The sequence below is a fragment of the Microtus ochrogaster genome, chromosome 19, assembly GCF_000317375.1.
Source record: "Microtus ochrogaster isolate Prairie Vole_2 chromosome 19, MicOch1.0, whole genome shotgun sequence".
NCBI classification, from domain to species: domain Eukaryota; kingdom Metazoa; phylum Chordata; class Mammalia; order Rodentia; family Cricetidae; genus Microtus; species Microtus ochrogaster.
The window spans coordinates 3,495,253-3,505,840 of record NC_022021.1 but is presented as its reverse complement, the minus strand read 5'-3'; the positions used below and the strand labels follow the sequence as shown (position 1 = coordinate 3,505,840).

Genomic DNA, 10,588 nt, shown 5'->3' with positions numbered 1-10,588 from the left:
CCCCACGCAGAAGACTTTACAAAGTGAGCATACTCACAGGACCCCTTACAAAGACCCCGGAGAGCCAGAGGCTGCCCGGCTGATTTAATGGGCGTGTACCATTCTTTGATACAGTTATTCTGTGAGCCCCATACAGCATCACCCCCTGCCACCCTCAAGTCCGCCGGAGGGGAAAGAGGAAGCATACTCCGCATGTAGGCACTGATTAAAACACAACTTTGTACTCTAATTATCCTGCAAGACTCCACCTTCCCACGCTGCTGATAACGCTCGCCAGGCAGCTCAGGCCATTGCTGGCCTCGCCCTCAGAGCCCACTTACATCTAGGAGACTCCTGACGGCCCGGAACCCAGCGTGCTGGGGACAGCCCGGAGTAGCAGATGTGAGTTGCTTTGTCACCGCCCTCTCTGCGACTTTGGGCAAAATTACTTAGCAATCCCGTTCCTCCGGCATTTGGTGTGTGTCCTGCGGGCGGGCAGCTGCAGAAAACCGGTACCGGGAACCAAGAGCCACGACCTGCCGGCGTGCGCGCCACGGAACTTGCGCGGGGACCCCGAGAGCAGGGCGCGGAGCTTCCTCTGCGGGAGCGTGGTGGTGGCGCTCCTCCTTTCTCCGGCGTCATAGGGACCTCCGCGCTGTCCCGCTGATCCGGGGAGAGCGACTCCGGGGTAGCGCGCGTGGCAGAGGAGAACCGGTCTCGGAGCGCCGGGGTGGCGCAGTGGCGGGGACCTCCGCCCCGGGCCCCCGCTCCCCGGTAGGTCGGCTTGGACACACAGGCAAGCGAGGGGCGCTGGGGTGGGGGCGGGGACGACCCCTCCTGCCCGCCACTTTCACTTTCCCTCGTGGGAAACTTTGTCGCTACGGGGCGGGGGTGGCGCGATCCGGAACTAGCTGGGTTTAGGCTTCTTGGGCGCGGAGCCCGTTGGGTCCCCCTGGAGCAGGCAAGGGCGGCTGCAGCGGGCGCCCAGCAGATGCTTCGCAGCCCCGCGCGGCAGCCGCAGCCAGGAGTAGGACGCCACAAAGTTCCCGCGTGGGAGCCTCCCAGCTTTGGCCACCGAGACCCGCTCCTCGCGCGGCTTCTCCGTAGAGTGGCGGGGACAGAGGTCCCGGGGGAGTCAAGCTTCAGGTCGCGTGTCCCAACCCGTGGCCACTGCAGGGACAAGCTTCTGCGCGTTTTAAGGTCAAGTTTTCGTGCTGCGGAGCGGGCCAGATATCGTACCCCCTGCAAAGTGGAGGCGTCTTGCTGGAGGCCTGGGAACCTCTGGGGGAATCCCAGACGGAGGGAAGGGACTCCAGAGCGAAGGACGTGGGCGTGCCTCCAGGGTGGGCACGGTGTGCTAATGAAACCGCCAAGCTTCCAGGTAGAGGCTGGGAAGAAATCTTAACGTGTTTGTCCCTGTGCCAGGCAAGTGGAGGGGTGATGCCAGTTTGGGGGCACATGCTCCACGCCTTTTTTAACCTTTAAAACTTAAGAGCAATAAACAAGAAAATTAAGGAGAAATGAAATAAAATTAAAGTCTATTGCATGGTTTGGGAGACATAGAAATCACCTTTTATCTTATATGCATATAATGTGCCCTTGTTACTTATTAAGCCACTTAAAAGCCTAGTCTAGAAACTAATAGTCTGTTTTGGCAGCTTCCGTTGATAGTGCCTGGAGGAAGTAGTCTTTAAAAGTGAGTTACTGCGGAGAACCGTCTGTGTTGCACTTAACGAGTATCCAGATCTGTGAGGGGGCTGGATTCAGATGGTGCTGGATACCGCTTATTGGTGTTCGGAGAGAAATAGCTGAAGAAGTGTGTGGCCCGGGAAGACTGGAAGGAGAGTTCCCTTGGGAAGGAGTCTCCCCCTTTCCTTTGAGAGAAAAAGTTTACTCGCTAAACACTGGCTATGCACTTCGCAGAGGTGGGCAGGGTAAGGGGTGAAATTAGCCCGATAGTAAGTTCCATCGGCCTAGGCAGGCTGGAAATACTCCAGGCAGAAGGAACTGGGAAATCTCCACGTGACACTGTCTGTTCAGCTCTGACCTGAGGACACACTGTTGTTGGGCACGTCCTGGTTTCCTGGGGCTTATCACTAGCCCTGCATTGTGTGAGTTAAGCTGAATAAGCTTCAGAGATTTTTCTTAGACTTGGGCAGGAACACCGCCTTGAGACAATAAAAAATTGAGCAACACTGGGGTCATAAAGTCAGTTGGATAAACCGAAGTCTTGTGCACTTATTGTGAGCTGGGCTCTTGCTGTGGGGCACAGATGGGCACAGCTCATCTTTTGGGGGTGCAGGCCCCTTACTGGGGAATGGAAGGTGGGCTAAGGATGAGTAGGAACTGTTGAAACTCAGGAATTGGGGAAGTAAAGGGATCAGCGTATCCTCAGAGCAGAGAACAGGAGCCGTCTGTGCTGGGAGAGTCCCACAAGAGCCGGAAGGGGCAGCGGAGACAGCTGCCGCTGAGATCTGCTGGAATGTGGGGCCAGCCACATAGGGTGGGTGGATCCCCTAAAGGCTTCACACCTGTGAGTCTCCTCATAAACCCGGCCAGGTGGAGATGCCTCCAGGAGCTCAGATGGCGCAGGCACTGAGGTAGTGATGACTTGGTGGGTGGACTGGGGCGTGTCACGGAGGACATCTGTGGAGGATGTGGGTGCAGAAAGGGTTCTTAACTTGGGGTGCTGCTAGTCCAGAAACAGGGAGCACCGGGGAGGGAGCAGGTTCCAGGAAGAAGGACACATTCCGTTTTGCTGAGTCTGAGCAGCCCCGGAGGCTGGAAAGGAGCCCTGCAGCCCCTGTGGCCAATAGAGCAGAATCTGGATGTTTTTCCAAGATGGCTGCTCCGCAATCAGGATAAAGTGTGAAGAGGAAGGAGTGGAGATCAGGAGATGGAAGAGTGGATCCTGAGGGCAGAGCATCTAGAGAGGTGGTGGCCAGCTCTGCTGGCTGCTTCCAAGGTGAGAAGGAAGCCAAGGAATGACTTCTTTATTTTGGTTTTTAAAGACAGGGTTTCTCTGTGGCTTTGGAGCCTGTCCTGGAACTAGCTCTGTAGACCAGGCTGGTCTCAAACTCACAGAGATCCGCCTGCCTCTGCCTCCCAAGTGCTGGTGGAACTAGCTCTTGAAGACCAGGCTGGTCTCGAACTTACAGAGATTTGCCTGCCCCTGCCTCCCGAGTGCTGGGGTTAACGGCGTGCACCACCACCACCACCCGGCTGGAATGGCTTTTTGTAGCTCCTTAAATGTGAATGATATGGAGCCAGTGGAAGAAAATTGTGCCCAGAAGAGTGGGAATTACTCTTAGAATATCAAGTAAAAAAAAAAAAGTTTTATGGTGATGATAGTTCAATCAAACTCTATCAACAGTCAGTGCCTTAAAGAGACAGTGTTTTGAAGCAAGTGTGACTGCAATTTGACATTGTAGATCATCCAAGTTTAATAATGGCAGAAATACAGAGGTGATTGCAGAACACAGCTGTACTGTGATTGGGGACAAGGTCCCTGGAGTGAGGCTGTGACAGCTTGCCTCTTGGCTTTGTCAGTCCCATGCTTGCTTCCTAGCTCAAGTTTCCTGACTTCTGTGACTGACTCCTTGTCCTGGCTCTGAAGTGACCCCACACCTAAGGGCTCTGTTCTTCCTCATGGACTGTTTGCAAGGATTTCATGTTTACAGCACACATGTGTGTGTGTGTGTGCACGTGCGTGTGTGTGTGGTAGCTGGCATACAGCTGTGTGTGTGTGTGTGTGTGTGTACATGCGCATGCGCGCAGGTGTGTGGTAGCTGGCATACAGCAAGCACTCGGTAAGCCCTGTGCTGCTGATTCAAATATGGTGATAATGTCCTTCCTATGCTGTCTTATCTATCATTTTCAAATACATAATCAGAGACCTGGAGAATTCTGAGATGACAAAGGCCACAGAACCATCAAGCAGCAAGTTAAAGCCTGTGTCCCTTTGGACAGTTTCCAAGCCATGGTGCTTTCCCCAGCATGTCCGTGTCAAGATACTGAATGTGGCTGGAGACAGCTGCAAGGAGAGAATCCAAGCCAGACACGGTCCACTTATCTGTAGCTTCAGTACTCGGGAGGCTGAGGCAGGAGGAGTCACGGCTAGCTGGGTTACAAAGTTCCAGAATAGTCTAGAGTACAAAAAGGAGGAGGAGGAGGAGGAGGAGGAGGAGGAAGAAAAGGAGGAGGAGAAGGATTAGGAAGAAGAGGAAGAAAAGGAGGAGGACGAGGAGGAGAAAGAAGAAGAGGAAGAGGAAGAAGAAGGAAGGTAACAGGATCCACTGCAGGTGAGACAGGTCATCGGTTTAGTGGGGGCTTACAAACTTTGCCCAAACCTTTTAGACATCTACGCCTGGTATTAATTTGCATCTCTTTGCATGTCATTTGATATGCATTCCCATATGCTGGTAATTTTCCTAGCAGGCTCTGAAGTCTGAAACTTCAGGGATAAGAGGAAAAATAAAATTAATTGGGAACTAACTGCAGTTTAATTAAATGTAGTTCAGTCCTAATAGACAGGAGTGGTGGGTTCAGGGTGGGGGAAGTATTAGGTTTGTATTTACGGTTTCAGAAGTGGGGAAGCCAGATATCATTTGGTAAAAGCAGGTCACTCCTTAATATGTTATGAAACTTGTTCTGCTGAGCATGTAGTGAAAAAAAATATAGGAAACCGTAGAAGACCAGAGGGAAAGTGAGTTATATAAAATGCCAGGCACTGCCGCACAAACAGAGCAGATCTGTTTTAAGAGGTGGGGCTGACAAGGAATCCTAAGGTGGTCGGAAGGGAAAGGCTGGATTTCTGCTGAGCACTCTGAATGTTAGAGAGTTTATCATCTTAGATGCAAATGTATGAGCATTTTGCCGGATATGGCCGCACGCGCCTCTTACCCCAACACTCCAGCACTTGGGAGGCAGAGGCGGGGAGGGGGAGGGGGAATCCCTGAGTTCAAGGCCAGCTCCGTCTACAGAGTGAGTTCCAGGACAGCAAGGGCTACACAGGAAAACCCTGATAAGCAGCCTGGAGCAGTGCTCAGGACCTGGGCCAGCTGCTTCCGTGTGGTCTGAGCACTGAGAAGCAGGACTTCTGTGACTGCCCAGGGGCTGTGTGAGAACCTCTGCAGGTGATTGGCCCAGCTGCCAGCTTTCATGGACTCTTTAGATTCTCCCAGCAGCTTTTGTTTCTCTTGATTTTTTTTACTCATTGGCTCTTCATCTTCCGGTTTCCCTGCTGAGGGTCGCCAGCTCCATGATAGGCTCTTTCCGGTCCCTCCTTACCATCTTTGGCGAGGATTGAACGGAGAGACACAAAGCCACTCCTTAGGGTCATTTGCTCAGGACAGTGCGGAGCAGCTTGGGCTGTCCCTCCCTGGTGTCTAGGTCCGACCTCCTGAGGAATGGTTTCTCAGATCCCTTAGGGCGGCAGCCTTCTGCAAGCCTGTGGTTCTCAGCCATCCAGGGCAATGGCGGTTTTGTATTGCTACCTTTTTCTCTTCCCGCTTTGGCAACTTCATTCTGAACAGTGACTCATGCCAAATGCAGTCAGCCAAAACAAAGAACAACCCGCCCGCCCACGGATGCCCCTGCAGTGAGCGCTGGTCCGTGGAGGGAGCGCAGCTGATGTTTGGGGCCCATGCCTTACTCCTTGCGTTTAAATCTCATCATTCCAAATCCAGGTGCCACAAAACCGTCTGGGTCTCGCTCCTATCAGCTGACCTGTAAACCACGCCTAACGCCGGTGTCCTCTGCCAGTTGGGTCACGGAGGTCCAGGCCAAAGAATTAATGACATGTGAGTGTCTTTGTGAGTGGCCCTCCTCACAACTAATGAGACACAAAACTAGGGCCTCTTTTGCAGTCCTGTGGAGCCAGCATGAGAAGAATGGCTGTGGTCGGTCCTGGCAGTAGCTGCCTCTGAGTCTCTCTGCTGTTCTGAAAGTCCTCCTTTTATGTCCGTCCTGCTGATGTAACCCCATCCCAGTACCCAGCCCGCTTCTCTTGCTAGTGTGTCTACATAGGCTTAGGGCCTATGAGGGAGGGTGAATCTGCAGGGCGCGAAAGTGAATCCAGGAAGTGAAACTCGTGCCTTAGAACCCCTCTGTGCATTGCCTTGGTGTCTCTGCTGGAGTCTAGATTGAGTCGGGTGTCTCAGAGGATCCAGGATTTCAAGTGTAAAACTGTGCTCCTCTATGATCCTTAAAGGAGCACAATTAGATGATAAAATGCATTTTAAAGATCATGAGGTTGCTGGGCATGGTGGCCTTTAATCCCAGCACTCAGGAGTCAAGGCCACTCTGGTCTGCGTCGTGAGTTCAAGGGCAGCCAGGACTACGTAGCGAGATCCTTTCTCAAAAACAACGATAAAGTTTCAAAAGGCAAACAGCAGAACAGCTGTATAGCAGGAATGCCTTTAGCCAGGCTCTCTAGAGTATGGCCGTGCCTGGAGTTCTGCACCGTGGTAATGAAGTTCTAACCCCCTGCTCGTCTCCCCTTGCTTGCAGTATAACTTCCACTTAAACCAAAATCTAGAATCCCCAAAGCCAAGCTTCCGTTTTCCCTCCAAGATGCTACCACCTCCATCCCTTGTTTCTGGTGTGTTTGTTTTTGTCTTGTGTGCTTGGGATGAACGTGCAGCCTTGGGCATGCTGGACTCATGCCCTGCCAGTAAGCTCCACCCCAGCTGCCGCTAAACCTCTTGGGATAGGACTGTCTTCCTTACTTCTGGGATGAGAAGACGAAACAAAACAAACAGACAAAAAAAAAAGTACCTGGTGGTGATGGAGTTTTCTAGTATTTGAAGTAAATCTCCCCTGTGCAGGAGTCAGGCTTGTCGCTTCTGTTCTCTTAGGCTATTTGCAGGCCTTAAAATTGAATCCCTGTTGCATGATCAGTAGCTATGGCTGCGTGCAATAGGAGTCTTATGTGGCGAGGGAGATCCCATAAGGAAAGGAAGAGCGGAGAGGAAAAACTGACGGACTGTTTCCAGCTATGAGAACAGGACGAAGGCAATAGAGTTGGCCTCAGGTGGTGGGTGGAGTAGGAAAAGGTCCAGTGTGGAGGACGAGCAAGCACAGCAGGCTTTGCGTGGTTTCCACAAGAAGCGGGGCGCTTGCTCGTTTTGTGTGGGAACTTTGTCTCCTAAACTTAAAAAAAAAATGTGGTTGTTTTTATTTTATGTTATGAATGCACGCTGTATACCACATGCCTGCCTGATGCCCACAGAGGCCAGAAGAGGGCGCCAGATCCCTGGAACTGCTGTGGGGATGCTGGGAACCTGACCCTGGTCCCCTGCAAGAGCAGTCCGTGCTTTTAACCACTGCCCATCTCTTCAGTCCCCTGCTTTTAAGAGTATGAAGGCTAAAGAAATCTTGCCCCTCTGACTGTCAAGTGCATTAGGTCCCAAAAGAGTGACATTTGACGTTGGTATATTGTGTCCTAAACATGACTGCTCTTAACTTCTATTTCTTGTACTTGGCAATCCTCTCTGCTATCCAGGTTTTACCTTTTTCTTCTAATCTAGAAAGGGAAGTTAAATGTGGTTGTCCCTTTGACCGAGATCTCCTAATTGCACTTAGGCTTGTCCCATCAGCCTGTCTGGTATCTTGGATGGGTTATGCTGTGTGGGGACTTTGGTGACAGGCCAATGATGTGTGGGTGGTAAAAGAATTCAAGACAAGGCAAAACAAAGACAGGAATAGAATTTATTAGATACACTCTGGCGTAACTATAGCGAGCAAGACAGTAGAGAGACACTCTCTACACAAAGGCATCCTAGGGACTACAGTTATACTATTGATTCTATTGAAGCAGTGTTTCAACGTGACTGTGCCCTGGAGCTTATCAGGTGGATGTCTGTGTGGGGCTCATATCTGGATGTGTCATTATTTTGCTTTCTAGTGTGGGTTATCTCTCCATGGGATTGGCTGTCTGTGCAGTGCAGCGTGAGTCACTAAGGGTCTAACTCCTGATGGACTGAGCTGCTCATTAAACCCTAGGACTCTCTTCAGTGTGTTCTGAAGGTCGAAAACAGATTGCAGCTAACACACTCTTTAAGGCTAACCCTTTCTGGTCCTGCGCGGGGGTAGCGGGGGGCCTTGCTCTGTGCCATGGCCTGTTTTGAGAAAGCAGCCCTGTTCTGTGGTTAGAAGGGTTTGGCATAGCCATTCATCCCAGAATTACAGCCACAGCTTAGATCTGTTTCAGGGGTCAGCAAGCCTTGTCGTTTCTCCTGGTGATCTGCAAGATGGAGAGGATTCAGGACTGAGCAGCGCCTGGTGGGGGCAGTGGGGAAGCAGCTATGGCAGACCCTTGGCAATAGCACAAGAAGCACACCAAGCTTCCCTGCCTTCCTTTCTTCCTTCTGCTTGCCTGTATGGAGGTGGCACAGCCGAGAGACTAGGCTGACTGCATCCACCCCACATTCCACCCTGGCAGACTAAGGGCCTGGCTCTCCCCAGGCACCATCCTGCCCCCCCCCCCCGCCAGATTCGGAAACTTTCAGCAGATGGGTCCAAACAGAGATGTGGGATGGTACACAGGTCGGACATGGTTTAGGCTGCCAAGACTAGACAAAACACGGGGGATGCGGCCAAGATGATAAGGAGCTGGCAGAGCCGAGGGAAGAGTGTGGGATGGGACGAGAGAGCCTGAGAAAGGATCCTAAGAAAGTCAACACCACGGCAAGAAAAATACCCATGAGAGACATTTCCAAATGCCATCTACCAACATGTCTGTAAAACTTGTCTCTGCTATCTGTGATGCTTGGTCTCGGTCGGCCACTGACTGAACTGAGGAGGTCATCTGAACTGTGAAAGTGGATGCATCTTTAAAAAGGACCGACATGGGGGCACATCTTCAGGGCGGCCGTCACCTTGATCCTTCCAGATGAAGGGGCCCAGGTCAGAGCAGGGCTCTATCCGTTCCTCTCTCCCCTAAACAAGTGCAGCTTTTGCTGCTCTGTTCTCCGCTGATTCCAGACTCCAGCCTCTTGGACTTTCTCAATACCAGCCGCTCTTCAGGGCACGTCCAGTCTCCCAGCCAGACCAGGACTGGACTGGGATGCTCCCCAGCTCTCCAGCTTGCAAATGGCCCTCATTAACTACTTCACCCCCATCGTATGTGCTTGTTTTATGTCCCTTTTATCGTGGATGTGTGTGTCCAGGACCTCACTCCCATTTCCAAGTTCAAGGCAACACAGCAAACAGAAGTGTCTACACAGTGCCTCTGACCGTGTGGTAGGCACACAGGATGTGTTCCTTGGGTGGGCGGGCAATGAGATGATGGGGCAGTTGATTGCTGCCAAGAGAGGGAGGGTCAGTTGTCTTTTTGGGTGTGGCCCCTGGTAATTTCCACACTGCAATGGAAAAACCACAGATCCAAAAATATGTGTACAGCACATAGGAGACCTGGATTTAAAAAAAAAAAAAGACACAAAACTGGACAAATGGGGAAGTGGAGGTTAATCTTAGTGGGGCTAAGGTAGGGGTAAATGTGATCAAAGTGCATGGCATAAAAATAAAAAAAAAATTGTCATTGTTTTTTTACTGCTGAGTAATACTCTAATGTGTATATATTCCATACTTTCTTCATCCATTCTTCCATTGATGGGCATCTAGGTTTTTTCCAGGTTCTGGCTATTACAAACAATGCTGCTATGAACATAGTTGAACAAATGCTTTTGTAGTATGATAGGACATCTCTTGGGTATATTCCCAAGAGTGGTATTGCTGGATCTTGGGGTAGGTTGATCCCAAATTTCCTGAGAAACCGCCACACTGATTTCCAGAGTGGTTGTACAAGTCTGCATTCCCACCAGCAATGAATGAGTGTTCCCCTTACTCCACATCCTCTCCAGCAAAGGCTATCATTGGTGTTTTTGATTTTAGCTATTCTGACAGGAGTAAGATGGTATCTCAAAAATTGATTAAAAGCTCTCTTAGGAAAAGCAAGGAATACAGTGTATATTCTAAAGAAGGCTGTAACTGAAATTATTCATGCAGCCATGTTCACAGCAACATGGAAGCATGCCCAATAGGTACTGACTGGAATGAGTGAGCGAACTATGTCATGGCCTACAGTGGGGGATTATTCAGGCTCCAAAAGGGAAGACGTTTGGGCACATGCTTCATCATGGGTGAATCTTGAAAACATTACGTTGGGCCAAGGGGTGCTGCATGTGTCCTGTTGTGTGGATTCTTGAGTGGTTAATGTCCTAGAAACAGTGGGAGGATGGTGCCCATGGGCTGGGCATACGGGAGAACTGGGAGCTCATATCCAGTAGGCACGAAGTCCCTCTGGGAAGGGGCGCAGTTCAGGAACGGATAGTGCTGATGGCTGCACAGCACACGGGAGTCTTTGCTGCTGCAGAGCTGTGCTCTGGCTAAAGTCACCCGAGCATGCTTGGTGCCTGTGTATATGGGTGCAGCATGCTTAACTCCATCAACAGCAGTAACTGTCTCTAATGTAAAGATGTAAATTTCACATGTAAATGAGCATTTTAAAATGGTTAAAGTGATCAATTTTGTGTTCTCTATATTTTACCACCAAAATTAGAAAGCGTATCTTTTTAAAAATTATGACATTTAGTGTGCTATGTGTGTA

General features: G+C 50.8%; 1 protein-coding gene across 2 annotated transcripts in view; it reads left to right on the top strand.

The window, feature by feature from the left end:
- The first annotated feature begins 583 nt into the window (after positions 1 to 583).
- Positions 584 to 10,588, top strand: part of Gcnt4 (glucosaminyl (N-acetyl) transferase 4, core 2) — a 29,127-nt gene continuing 19,122 nt past the window's right edge. Inside the window, exon 1 of one of the 2 annotated variants that reach the window (XM_026783686.1) lies at positions 584 to 753. The gene's annotated coding sequence lies outside the window, so the exon portion shown is untranslated. Of the gene's footprint in view, positions 754 to 4,191; positions 4,281 to 10,588 lie in introns of those variants that run through there. The other variant, XM_005356451.3, reaches the window with a different exon arrangement.